Raw genomic sequence first — 13345 nt, 5'->3', positions numbered from 1 at the left:
TATTTTGTCTGCTGCGTCGAGGCTTGGTGGGGAGTGACTTCCAGTCCCATGCTATGCCTGCTTTAGCCACTATGCATAATGGTGTAGAGAGGTCCTTGTATAGGACAGACCTCAGAGTGACATGGGCTTTGGGGGTACGTGATCTGGTGTCTACGTTCTGGCCAGTCACCAGTGACTAAGGCCCAGTTCTTCTGCACAGCGGGCCAGTCCCACCAAAGACGGAAGTGGGTGCCTGTTTGTCCAAAGCCCTTCCAGCAAAATGGATGGTAGGCATGACTTTAAATATGTGAGTTATCAATAAGTATGTGTTTATTTTTAGATTGTGAGCCGTTTGGGACAGGGAATCATTTTCTTATATGTTGCTATGTAAATTGCTTTGAGAACTGTTGTTGTTGCTGCTGATGCTGGAAGAGGAGGAGGAGGAGGAGGAGGAAAAGAGGAAGAGGAAGAACATAGGAACATAGGAAGCTGCCGTATACTGAGTCAGACCACTGGTCCATCTCGCTCAGTATTGTCTACACGGACTGGCAGTGGCTCCTCCAAGGTTGCAGGCAGGAATCTCTCTCAGCCCTATCTTGGAGATGGGACTTCTGCCAAGTAGTTTAGGGAGAATGTCAGCTAACAACAATAACATATCGTTTGGGTCTACACATTTGGGTAGGATGGGGAAGTGGGATTTACGCGTTGCTCCCTGCAGGTGCTCTCTGCCCCAGGTGGGAAGCTTTGCAGGGGTTATATAATACCACTATTGAAATACTTTGACCTATGGATGGCCCTAAACAGACAGACCTTGGAGCAGAAAACATCTCTGGTCTCATTCTTCCCTCTGTCACACAGATGACAACACCTCCCATCCCTGCATTTACGCTTGCTTGCTGACTTTCTGCCTGTCCTTGGGAGGCCCCTGGGGTCTCATCTGTCTTCACAACAATTCTGTGAAGTAAGTAAGGTTGTGACTTGCTTGCCACCCAGTAAGCTGTGTAGCTCAGCAGGTATGTGTACTTGGGTCTCCCACGTCCAAACGCAACGCTCTGTTCACTGCACCTGGTATTTTCATAGCTGAGCTGGCAGTTTGAGCTTTTTTAAAAAAACAACTGTGTTTCCCCCCACTGCCAGTAGCAGGTGGGGTTTTCTTTTGAAGGGGGGGGGGACTAAAATTGTGACATTTTCCTACCATGGTTGGGCTGGAAGGATTAATTAGCTAATGACTGTAATTTGATCTAGAAATGTGCCTGCCGAGTGGGCTGGGCGTGTGTGCGTATGTGACTCTGTAGAAACCACAGCACCAAACACCTCCAGCCCACGCACATTTAGCTGGCAGAGAAAACATCTGCAGCCTCGAGAAGGGAAATTCCAGATGCAGCATGTATCTCACAGTGAAAGGGAGGGGGTCCCCTCTCCATCATCCAGGCATCCCCTGTTCTGGGCATAGCAGTTGCTGATCCTGCACCCCTGGAGACAGGAAAGGGATTGAATCAGTTGCCTCGAAGGAATCCCCTCTGGGGGCAGGGAATGACAAGGGAGGCCTCCACAGCTTATTCAAATGATACACCTTCCCTTAGAAGCTGAGCTGTCACTGGCCTCATTGAAGCAATCTGTGGCCTCTTGAGACATAAGCAAGATTATGCAAGAAGCGCAAAAATGATCTATAGCTACAACCAGGCAGTTCAGTAGACTATACAGAAAGTGAGATTAGATGAACATCAGGTGAACCCTTCTGGTCTGCGGCTGGAAGATTTGAAGCACCAGCTCCATCTCTTGACTCTAGAATTGGGTGCAAATGGAATACCAGCCATCCACTAACCACAGGTGGGCAACTGGAAGTGATGGCAGAACCGTGCATGCATTCTCCCCCTTATGTAAATTTCCTTCTCATCCTCCCACCCTCCTTACCTTAAATGTAATTTGGCCATATGTCTGCATAGGCATTTAAAACATGGTTTACTCAAAGAGTCAGACTAGACATGCATGCAGATGTATTTAGAGAGCTCCGGCTATAGAGCGGTATATAAATGTAAGTGCTATTGCTATTGCTATTTATTTTATTTATTGTTGCATTTATATCCCGCTCTCCCTCCAAGGAGCTCAGAGTGGTGTGATGGTTATGTTTCTCGTCACCTGTGAGGTAGGTTAGGTGGAGAGGAAGTGACTGGTCCAAAGTCACCCAGTGAGTTTCATGGCTGAATAGGAATTTGAACTTGGGCCTTCCTGGTTCTAGTCCAACACTCTAACCACCACACCACACCACACCACACCACACCACAGGGGTGAGGCATGCTTTCAACCAGACGCATCTATTTAAAAAGAAACACAAAACCCTAAACAAAACAGATGCAGGGGAGCCCAATCCTGATTGGTAGACAGGGAGGGACAAGTTCTCTTTCCTCTTGCACCATGTTCACACCCAAAAAACTGATCCCCTGAAGAGGCTATTTGCTGCAAATAGTTTCTTCAGGGGCAAATAACTCCTTTGGTGGGTGACTTTTCAGCAGGAAAATTAAGAACCTCTCTCCCTGCATGCCATGGTCAGGATTGCCCCTTCTCTCCTCCTTTTTTCTTTATAAAGAAAGAAGAGGCACTTCTGGTTGTCGGCATGCCTCTTAAGCACACACGAATGCACATGTCTAGCTTGGCTATAAGCCAGCATTTGACACCAGTCCTGAAAGTTGCAAAGGGGAAGAGAGATGCTGAGGATCCACCAGTAGACAGCTGGCTGTTACGTCGTTTGTTCAGTTTTGCATGTGTTTCCCACGAAAGTACCCCTTGCCTTGCTGTGGCTCACAATGACAATAATAATCATAAACATTAACCTAACAAGAACGTCAACATACTTACATGGTCATCCATCTTCCTTTAGAGAAGATGGAGTTAATTCAGTCTGTGTCCTGCCTCCTCTAGAGCAGGGATTCTCAACGTTGGGTCCCCAGATGTTCTTGGACTTCAACTCCCATAATCCCCAGCCAAAGGCCACTGAGGATGGGGATTATGGGAGTTGAAGTCCAATAACATCTGGGGACCCAACATTGAGAACCCCTGGTCTAGATCCTCTCTTTGGGGTGTGAAAAGGACCCCGGGAGTAAGAGCATTGACAGAGTTGCCATACTGTCTGGAAATTGGGAGCTCAGGGCCTTCCACCCAATAGCTAAGAGTGCATCTCTGGCCCAGATTTTAAGCTTACACTAGAGGGGCAATTACAGTCATCTAGAATGGCTCGTATAATCCCATCCCACACATATTTACTCAGAAACAAGCCCCACTACACTCATACTTCCAAGCAAATGTGGATAGGATTGCAGTCCTAAGAAAACACTTTCCTGATGGAGGTTAGCTGCTGAGAGTGAGGGTGAGAGTGAGAGATGTGCACCTGTGTCTTCTGAACATACGGTAATTTGGGATGCTATTTTTGACCTGTGGAGTGCCTAATGACTTGGATGTACACACCTGCATGCCTTTCTAGACTATTGTTCCATTAAAAAAATAAATGCATAGTTGTTATTGAGTTCTTGTGGGGAGAAAGGGCAACGCTTCTACATTTTCTCAGCTTTCCAGTCACAGTATTCTGTTACTGGGAAACATTATAGCTAATAAACAAACAAACAAATAAATAATACAGTTCAGACATACAAACTTCCTTGCTGGATCAGGCCCAAGGCCCATCTGGTCCAGCATCCTGTTTCACACAGTGGCCCACCAGATGCTGCTGGAAGCCAACAGGCAGGAGTTGAGGGCATGCCCTCTCTCCTGCTGTTACTCCCCTGCAACTGGTACTCAGAGGCATCCTGCCTTTGAGGCTGGAGGTGGCCTATAGCCCTCTGACTAGTAGCCGTTGATAGACCCAGTGGTGGATTAACAGAGAGGCAGAGTAGGCATTTGCCTACGGCGGCAAAATTTGAGTAGCAGAAAATTTTGCTGCCCCTCTCTGTGAGAAGCGGTGGCTGCAGCAAGGGTGGAGTGGTCAAGGAGAAAGTCCCCCCTTTTACCTTATTTTTGAAAAGGGCAAACCTTTTTTGTTTAAGGTAAAAGGGTGGCAAAAGCCTTTTTGCCTATGGGCAGCAAAAAGCTTAATCCGCCCCTGGATAGACCTCTCCTTCATGAAGTTATCCAAACCCCTCTTAAAGCCATCCAGGTTGTTGGCTGTCAACACATCTCGTGGCAGAGAACTCCACAAGCTGATTATGCTTTGTGTAAAAAATACTTCCATTTGCTGGTCCTAAATTTCCCGGCACTCAGTTTCATGGGATGACCCCTGGTTCTAGTGTTATGTGAGAGGGAGAAGAATTTCTCTATATCCACTTTTTCTACACCATGCATGATTTTATAGATCTCTATCGTGTCTCCCCGCAGTTGTCTTTTTTCTAAACTAAATAGCCCCAGGTGTTGTAGCCTTGCCTCATAAGTTGTTGGTTGAAAGACAGGAAACTGGTTGTTGTTTCCTGTCTTTCAACCAGGTGTTGTAGCCTTGCCTCATAAGGAAGGTGCTCTAGGCCCCTGATCATCTTGGTTGTCCTCTTCTGCACCTTTTCCAGTTCTACAATGCCCTTTTTTGGATGTGGTGACAGGAGCTGTCCACCACGACCCCAACATCCCTCTTCTGGTTAGTCACCAACAGCTCAGATCCCATCAGCGTATACCTGAAGCTGGGGTTTTTCGTCCTACTGTGCACTGTGCATCATCTTACACCTGCCACCACTGAAACTCATTTGCCACTTTGTCGCCCACTCCCCCAGTTTGGAGAGATCCTTTTGGAGCGCCTCACAATCTGTTTTGGATTTCACTACCCGAAAGAGTTTGGTATCATCTGCAAATTTGGCCACCTCGCTGCTTACCCCTACTTCTAGATCATTTATGAATCAATTAAAAAGCACTGGACTGAGTACAGATCCCTGGGGGACCCCACTTCTGACTTCCCTCCATTGTGAAAACTCTCCATTTATGCCTACCCTCTGTTTCCTGTCTTTCAACCAGTTAGCAATCCACACATGTACTTGTCCCCTTATCCCACAAGTCCCAGTAGAGATCCCTGGGGACAGACATTACTGTACGAAATATAGTTAAGCAAGCATTGTGGGCAATTACTGGCTAGTGCCCATGTTGTCACTGATGACAAAATTCAAGTTTTTCTTTCCACTCTGTGCCATATTGTAAGATGTAAGTATGTACATACGTATGTGTGAGTATGGCTGACTGCTCCCAGTTCTGCCATTCCAAGCCGAGAATGATCATGTGGACCTTAAGAGGTATTGGAAAGACCAAATCTCTCTCCCTCCCTTCAGCAATTTCCCGTCATTTCCTGAACATTCTCTCTCTCTCTCTCTCCTTTAGTTTTGGGATAAACTGAAGTGGTTAAACTAAATTACTCCCTCCCTCTAACACTTAAGTGCTTATCTCTCTGGTATTTAAAAAACAACATCACAGCCTCTGGGCTATCCTTCTGAAGCAAGGCAACTTCCCAGTCCCCGAGTCATAGGATCCATGGAGGGAGGATATTGTACTGTAGTGTAGCTATTGTACTGTTAGTGCTAGATTGGAGCTAGCACAAGCATCCTACATCTCTCTCTCTCTCTCTCTCTGGTTCTGTCTTTTGGAAAGGCCCCTGAAGACCACCACTCATCCTCTCTATCTCTCTACCTTCATTTATAGAGTTAACTACCACAAGATGTGGTAATGGCCACTTGCCATATCTTGGAAAAGGGATTTAAGAAATTTTGGAGGACAGAACTATTGATGGCTGCTAGCCATAATAGCTAAATGGAACCTCCATGTCCAAAGGCAGTATACCTTTGAATGTCAGGTTCTGGAAACAAACAGCAGGGGAAGGCCACCATTTCCTTCATGCTCTGCTTGAGAGTTAGTAGGCACACCAGACTGAATGCTAAACTCAATTGACATTGATCTGATTCAGCAAGGCAGTTATGTTCCTATGCCCACTAGGACCAGCCAAAGGTGGTTACTGGATAGTGCCCTCTGGCAAATGTCTCTGTGTTACACTTGCATACCATGCTTCCACTCAGGAGCTCAGCATGGTGCACCGAGCATTCCCAGATGGTTCAGCACCCAGCCATTGGTTATTCCAAACTTGTGATGAAACTACTTCTGACAACATCACACCATTCTCTGGCCCATAAACAGAGAGTTCATATAAAGAGCTGTTTTCAATCACTGCATGCATGATCTGGGCCCAGTAAACACACTTCTCCCATAGGAGCCCTCCTGTCAGTGCAGATCTATGGGGAAATTTATATCTTGGTACTACAGGAACCACTCGCCTCAAAAGTCAAATCCTCTGGATGTGTGGCAGGACCTTCTCAGTGGTGATGCCCTAACTGTGGAATGCACTCCTTGGTGAGGGCCAGCAATGCTCAGTCCTCTTTACTTTAGAAGACAGGGTTACAAAGCCTTCTGTATAGACCGGCTAAGAGCTGATATACTGTCATGGTTAGCAGACTGAGACACACGCTGTCCCTTTCCCCCTCCTTGCCCTGCTGGGGTGCACGCCTCTTCTTTCCTCCACCTTCCCAACTTTCCCCTGCTGCTACTGCCTGGCTTAGTGACACAGTGTGAGAGGGCCCGTGTGTTGTTATCTCTCCCTCAGAAGCAGGACCGGAGAATGCTGAGATGGCAGCCGCGGGACATCGCAGAGTCCTTCGTCTCAAGCAGCCAAATGTCTCGGAAAGCCCCCCAAGAGGAAAGATGACATTGAGATGTTACTTGTGTGTTGAGTGCTTGCACACCCAAAAAGCACGATGCAAAGAGTAGGTGTTATTACCTGTTGTGTGAGTTTGGGTATATTCCAGAAACAACAGAATCAAGAGCATAGCCAAGACTGGACAAGACAAGGACAAATGTCCCTGAGTCCCTGAGCAGGGGGGTGGGGGCACCCCATTGCCCGGGTAGCAGCTTGCTCTTTGCTCTCCTCATTGTGCCAAGAAGAAGAAGAAGAAGAAGAAGAAGAAGAAGAAGAAGAAGAAGAAGAAGAAGAAGAAGAAGAAGACGACGGAGGGGCCTATCTCCACTTTTTGTCCCTGGGCCCACTCCAACTTTGCTATGCCCTTGAACAGAAAGCCTTTAAAAAAAGAAAAAAAGAAAAATTAAGCCTTGGCAATTATTTCGCTCTGAATATTAGAAGGCAAATCATGTGCCCCGACCTCCATGCAGAGGCGGCCCTTCCCACCACTCCACTCTGCCTACCACAGAGCAAAAGAACTCTGCTTCCCAGTGCTCCAGATGTGCCTTCATCTTCCCAGTCCCAGATGTCTTTGGGGCTTCCCTGGCACTGTGCACAGCAATGCTCTGCATGGATGTAAGCAGTGTGCAAATGGCTACCGCCATGACACACGTAGGGCCAGGAGTGATGTGTACTTGATTCAGCTTCAAACCTTTGAAGCTAAAGAATGGCACAGGTCGAATGAATATGGGCTGCTTTGGGCTTGTATATTTTGTCTCTTCCGTTGTAGCTATAGGTTGAATGAATTTTTGACGTTTCGTGATTTTGTTCATGGTTGTAATGTTCCTCGAACTAGTGAAGTGGGGTATACGTATTGGCTTTTTAAAAAGCAAATAATATATAAATAACTCAATGAGAATGTACTTACTCAGTTTCAGAAAACAGTCACAGCTTGATATGCGCATAGACCACACCCGCCCACATGGGTGAATTGATTCATGTGCACAGCATTTATACAAAGACACCCAGGCGCATTGAGTCAGGAGTGCAGATAGATACATCAACACCCACACATTCTTACAAAGAAGCGTAGCTGTAGATTCTGACACACACACCCCCGCCACACAGTTTGATTGATTAACAGATTAAATACAGAGGCAAACTGAGCATATTCTACATAGACATCTAAAAACGTACAAATTCACATGGAATCCTAGATGAATGCGCATGCACGCATGGAAACTGAAAGCACATGCTATCACTTGAAGTTTTATATATGCATAAGTGCATATATAGAACTCCAACCCTGGAGCATTTTTCTTTTGCATATGCTAATGTATGTTTAAACAAATTGCAGCTGCAGATCTTTCCCATAGAGCATTAACAATTAGCTTTTAAAAGACTAGCAGCCAAGAGGCAAAACTATAGATATAGACTTTGTCATTTTCAGTGGCCAAGTAGGAACCTTAACAAAGACACCCACCCACCCATTCCCCTATGAAGTGTTCAGGCTTGCAAACTAAGTAGGAAAGGGGCTGTCTTGGCCCTAAAATGCAGTGCTCTCTGTGTATTCGAGACATTCACTTTCCAGCTTAATTTGCTGTATTGAGAACTCCACCCACAGCTCTCACCTGCTCTTCTGCTTGTAAACAAGCAGCCCTGCCCTGGCTCTGGAGTTAAATTTCTGCCAAGGAGGAAAACCCTGTTGAGGAAACAAATAACATTGAAGGGTGTAACTTTTGTCTATGCTGGAGAGTGAACAGGGCATGTGGAATACATTCATTTAGCCCTCTGTGGGCCAGATTTTCACAAGTGCCCAACCCTAATCTGAGCACTGTATTAAGCTCCTGGGATCCACAGAGTCCCCATCATGCATCCTAACAACGATGACGACTACAACTACTATGGATTATATTATATTAGTAGCAGTCGTCGTCGTCGTCGTCGAATAGTAAAAGGTAAAGTGTGTCGTCAAGTCGATTTCAACTCCTGGCACCCACAGAGCCCTGTGGTTGTCTTTGGTAGAATACAGAAGAGGGTTTACCATGGCCTCCTCCCGCGTAGTATGAGATGATGCCTTTCAACATCTTCCTATTTTGCTGCTGCCTGATATAGTACCAGCGGGGATTCGAACCGGCAACCTTCTGCTTGTTAGTCAAGCATTTCCCCGCTGCGGCACTTAAGGTGGTACTACAGAAATTTATATACCACTTTTCAACAAAAAGCTCTCCAAGAAGCATTGGTAGTAGTATTGGCACTACTGTTGCTAGCATTGGCCCCAAGGGCCCCAACAAGGGCTCCTTGTGCCCAATTGCCTGCTGGCTTGTCCTCACTCTGCTGACCTTCTTTTGGATGAAGCAGGAGATGCTGGCAAGGGGGCACACTCTGGGATTCTTAATTCCAGCCTAGCAGGTGCTCCCCATCCCTTCCTCTTTTGTCTCTGAGCTGTCATCCTCCCTGCTCTGTGCGCCTGCAGTGTAAAGGGGGAAGGTGCCACATCTCCTTCCCATTTCCTTTTCCAGCATAGCCTCCTTCAGACTTGAATAATGGCCTCTGAAAGTGTGCCAGAAGTCCCACCCCGTGCTGTCACTCGCTCAGCCCCCGCTCCCCCATGTAGTAGCTTACATGGACAGCATTCCTCTGAAGAGACAAATGCTGTCAGTGTGATTGCGCCCCTTTCTGAGATTGGGAGAGTGAGGCGCCCCAGTCTCCTGACCATGGAAAGGTGCACGATCATGCTTATAGCCTAGTACATTCTCATTGAGTTATTTATATATTATTTGCTTTTTAAAAAGCCAATACGTATACCCCACTTCACTAGTTCGAGGAACATTACAACCATGAACAAAATCACGAAACGTCAAAAATTCATTCAACCTATAGCAATCATGTCTACTGTCCTGATGAGTTTGCTTTTTCAGTTCTCCACTAGGGCATCAAAAGGATCGCTGGCAGAGACAACACCAAATCCCTCCAAGGCTTTTTGAAATCCTATTGGATTTCAACACTAAATCCTATTATCCAGTAACCTTCTCAGGTGGACCATCCTAATAGGCCCCTCACCCCTGCAAAGGTGGGAAGTTATTGTGAGTCCAACATTAACCAGATGGTGGTCTGTCCATGACAATGGGGAAATCACAGGAGTCCCCACCCACGGAACACCAACCTGATCAGAGTGAAAGACCAAATCAAGTGTGTGACCAGCAACGTGTGTTGGTCCCAAGACCACTTGGGATAGGCCCATAGTTGTCATGGCCACTATGAACTCTTGAGCTGCCCCAGACAGATTGGTCCTGAAAGGAATACTGAAGCCCCTCAGCACCACAAGCCTGGGGGACTCCAACACCAAGCCCGAGACCAAGTCCATCAGCTCAGTTAGGAACTCTGTTGAGCAGTGGGGCGATGAGTACACCAACAGAAGTCCCAATCTATCCTCAACAGGGATCCTGGTAAGTGAGATGTTATTCTTATAGACCACAGCCACTCCACCTCCCCGTTATGCTGAGAGAGTAATTGGCCCAGGTCACCCACTGAGTTTCATGGCTGAGTGGGGATTTGAACCTAGGTCTTCCGAGTCCCAGTCCACTACACCAAACTGAATAATAGGGACTGTTGTTCTCCCCCTCCCTGCTAAGTATAAGAGCACAACCACTCTTTGCTCTGTTAGCAGGGGCTGGAGGGCCAACTGGAAGGCCACACAACGGTGCACTTTGAACAAGTCCTGAGTTGTGGGCATAATGCACGAGGCCTGTTAACCTGCAAAGACAGTCAGATTAAATATGCCGTTGAATAGTATGCAAAAGTGGCTGGGGTCTGTGTATGATGCAAGTCCAGTCATCTTCCTGCAAGCAAGAAACTGTCAGCGTGGATGGGTGGAGTTTTGGTGTGTAAAATCATGGCCTGTGGTCTTGTATGGAACATCTTGCATAACTGCTTTACCACAAGCATATTTTAAAGACAAAGAGCCTCTAAGGCTGCAGTCATTATGGCTTAGAGCCAAGTTACCTGAAGCACTACCTTCTCCCTCTTGAATCTGCCCCCCCCATACGATCTTTTAGAAAAGCTCACTTGCGTGTCCTGCTATCTTCAGAAGCTTGATAGTGGAGATGCATGAGCAAGCCTTCCTGGTGATATGCCCTCTCCCTGGAACTCCCTGCTACTTGATCTTCAGGTGGCACCTTTAGTGGCAGCACCAGAAAAAAACTTGGGGCGGGGGTGACCACAGATGGGGCAAAGTGCATTTATGGGTGGATGAGCTGTGTCCCATATATTAGATTTTTGAAACAGAAATGGGGGGCAGATGGGGGGGCAAACTACTTGTCTGAAGGAGCACTTCCGCTCCTCGCTGCCCCTGGAGCTGCCCTTGGGCACTTTCCCTGGTGATTTTTAAATGGAACCTGAACACACTTTTATTTCGGTAGCCTTCCCCCAATTTCACTTCGGCTGCTCCACTATAAGCAGGTTTTATTAGCTTTTCGCCCTCTCTGCTCTCACGATTTCTTATTACTGTTGTGCTGCTATAGTGTTTTCTTGCATTTGTATCATTTGTTACTTGAATTATTTGAGTTAGTTGCCTTGAGTCAATTTGAAAAAGGCGTGACATAAATAAAGGAATGAATGAGGACACCCCAATGAATTAAAATATGGTATATGCAAATTGGCTATTGTTTTTTTGCACACAATTGCTGCTAGGCATGCTGCCAGTCTGGTGTTTGTGGTGAACTAATGAATCTAACCCAGCACGGTGCATTTATGCAAAGTGGGTTGATTGATTGAAAAAATAACCCACGACTCATTTTGAAGCAACTTCCGGAATGTGTTCCCCAAATTAGTCTTAAGACGTTGAAATATTTCAGTACACTCAGAGGAAGGCATTTGAACAAGAACAAAGTGGCAAGGAATGTACTATTTCAATGGTGCCATTCCAAACAGAACCAACCTTCGGCCATCCCCCATCTGGAATGGGGCACACTCACCCCTCCTTCCGCTTGAGGATCTCCTCACGTGGCAGGCCTCAGTTAAGTCCAGAACATCCGTCTGCTCATCCACCCAAACTCTGCAGGCAGCTGCTGCTGGTTGCTTTTGGGGTCAGAGTAGGATTGCTGCTGTTCTTAACAGAGACTGCCTTGCATGGCTTTGGGGAGACTGGTTTTTGTTTGCCTAATACTCTCAAGTGCCTCTCACTGTGCTGCCAGGGTCTGTTGTCTTCAAGTTTTGTCACAACTCTTAGACCAAGATCATGCAGAGTGAGGAATTAATGGCAAGTAAAGGTGTAGAAGCCACTTAAGTGGTACAGCAGGTAAACCGACTTGACGGCATACATTCTTACTTTATTTCAAAGGTAAAGCGTGCCATCAAGTTGGTGTCGACTCCTGGTGCCCACAGAACTCTGTGGTTGTCTTTGGTCGAATACAGGAGGGGTTTTCCATTGCCTTCTCCTGCGCAGTATGAGGTGATGCCTTTCAGCATCTTCCTGTATCACTGCTGCCCAATATAGGGTCTTTCCCATAGTCTGGGAAACATACCAGCGTGGATTCAAACCGGCAACCTCTGGCTTGCTAGTCAAGTCATTTACCCACTGGGCCATTAGGTGGCTACTAATGGCAAGTATTCTAGTGGTATTGGGAGTATAGGAAGCTGCCTTATAGCAGATCAGACCATTGGTTTATCTAGTTCAGTACTGCCTACACTGGCTGGCAATGGCTCTCCAAGGTTCCAGGCAGGCGTCTTTCCCAGCCCTACCTGGAGATGCCAGGGAGGGAACCTGGGACCTTCTGCATGCAAGCAAGCAGGTGCTCTACCACTGACTCCTGGCCCCATCCTTCACTCTTTCTTAGGGAGGAGAGCTGATCTTGTGGTGATTGATTGAGTGAGTGAGTGAGTGCTGTCAAGTTGGTGTTGACTCTTAGTGACCACATAGATTGATTCTCTCCAGGATGATCTGTCTTCAACTTGGTCTTTAAGGTTTCTCAGAGGTGCATTCGTTGCTGTCGTGATCGAGTCCATCCACCTTGCTGCTGGTCATCCTCTTCTTCTCTTTCTTTCAACTTTCCCCAGCATTATGGATTTCTCAAGGGTGCTGGTTCTTTGCACAATGTTTCTGAAGTATAATAGTTTGAGCCTGCCTGGTCATTTGTGCCTCGAGTGAAAATTCTGGATTGATTTGTTCAGGGGTGTAACTATAATAGGGCAAGGGGAGACAGTTGTCTGGGGGCCCACTGCCTTCGGGGGGGGGGCCCAGAGGCAAGTCACATGACTGACTACCCCAGCCACGCACCCGCCTGGGCTTCCTTCAGTTGTATTCATCCTCCGAAACTGATGTGAGTGTTAGGACCTGGAGCTACCAGAACAGCATGTCTTTCTCTAGTACCATGAAATGACTTGCATTGTCCACAATTTACAAAACCTTTTAAACAATAATTTAGGATGATGTTCTATTGTGGCATATATATATATATATATATATATATATATATATATATATATATATGCTTTTTGTTACCATTATGAGCTTCAGTGGGGGGCATTTTAAAATCTCATCTCTGGGCCCACTCCAACCTTGCTATGCCTCTGGATTTGTTCTATTATCCATTTGTTTGTTTTCCTCGCTGTCCATGGTATCCTCAAAAGTCTTCTACAGTACCAGAGTTCAAAAGCATCAATGTTTTTTCTATCTTGCTT

The sequence above is a fragment of the Hemicordylus capensis genome, chromosome 2 (genome assembly GCF_027244095.1).
Source record: "Hemicordylus capensis ecotype Gifberg chromosome 2, rHemCap1.1.pri, whole genome shotgun sequence".
Lineage (NCBI taxonomy): Eukaryota > Metazoa > Chordata > Lepidosauria > Squamata > Cordylidae > Hemicordylus > Hemicordylus capensis.
The sequence above is the reverse complement of the archived record's forward strand: the minus strand, read 5'-3'. Positions refer to the sequence as shown.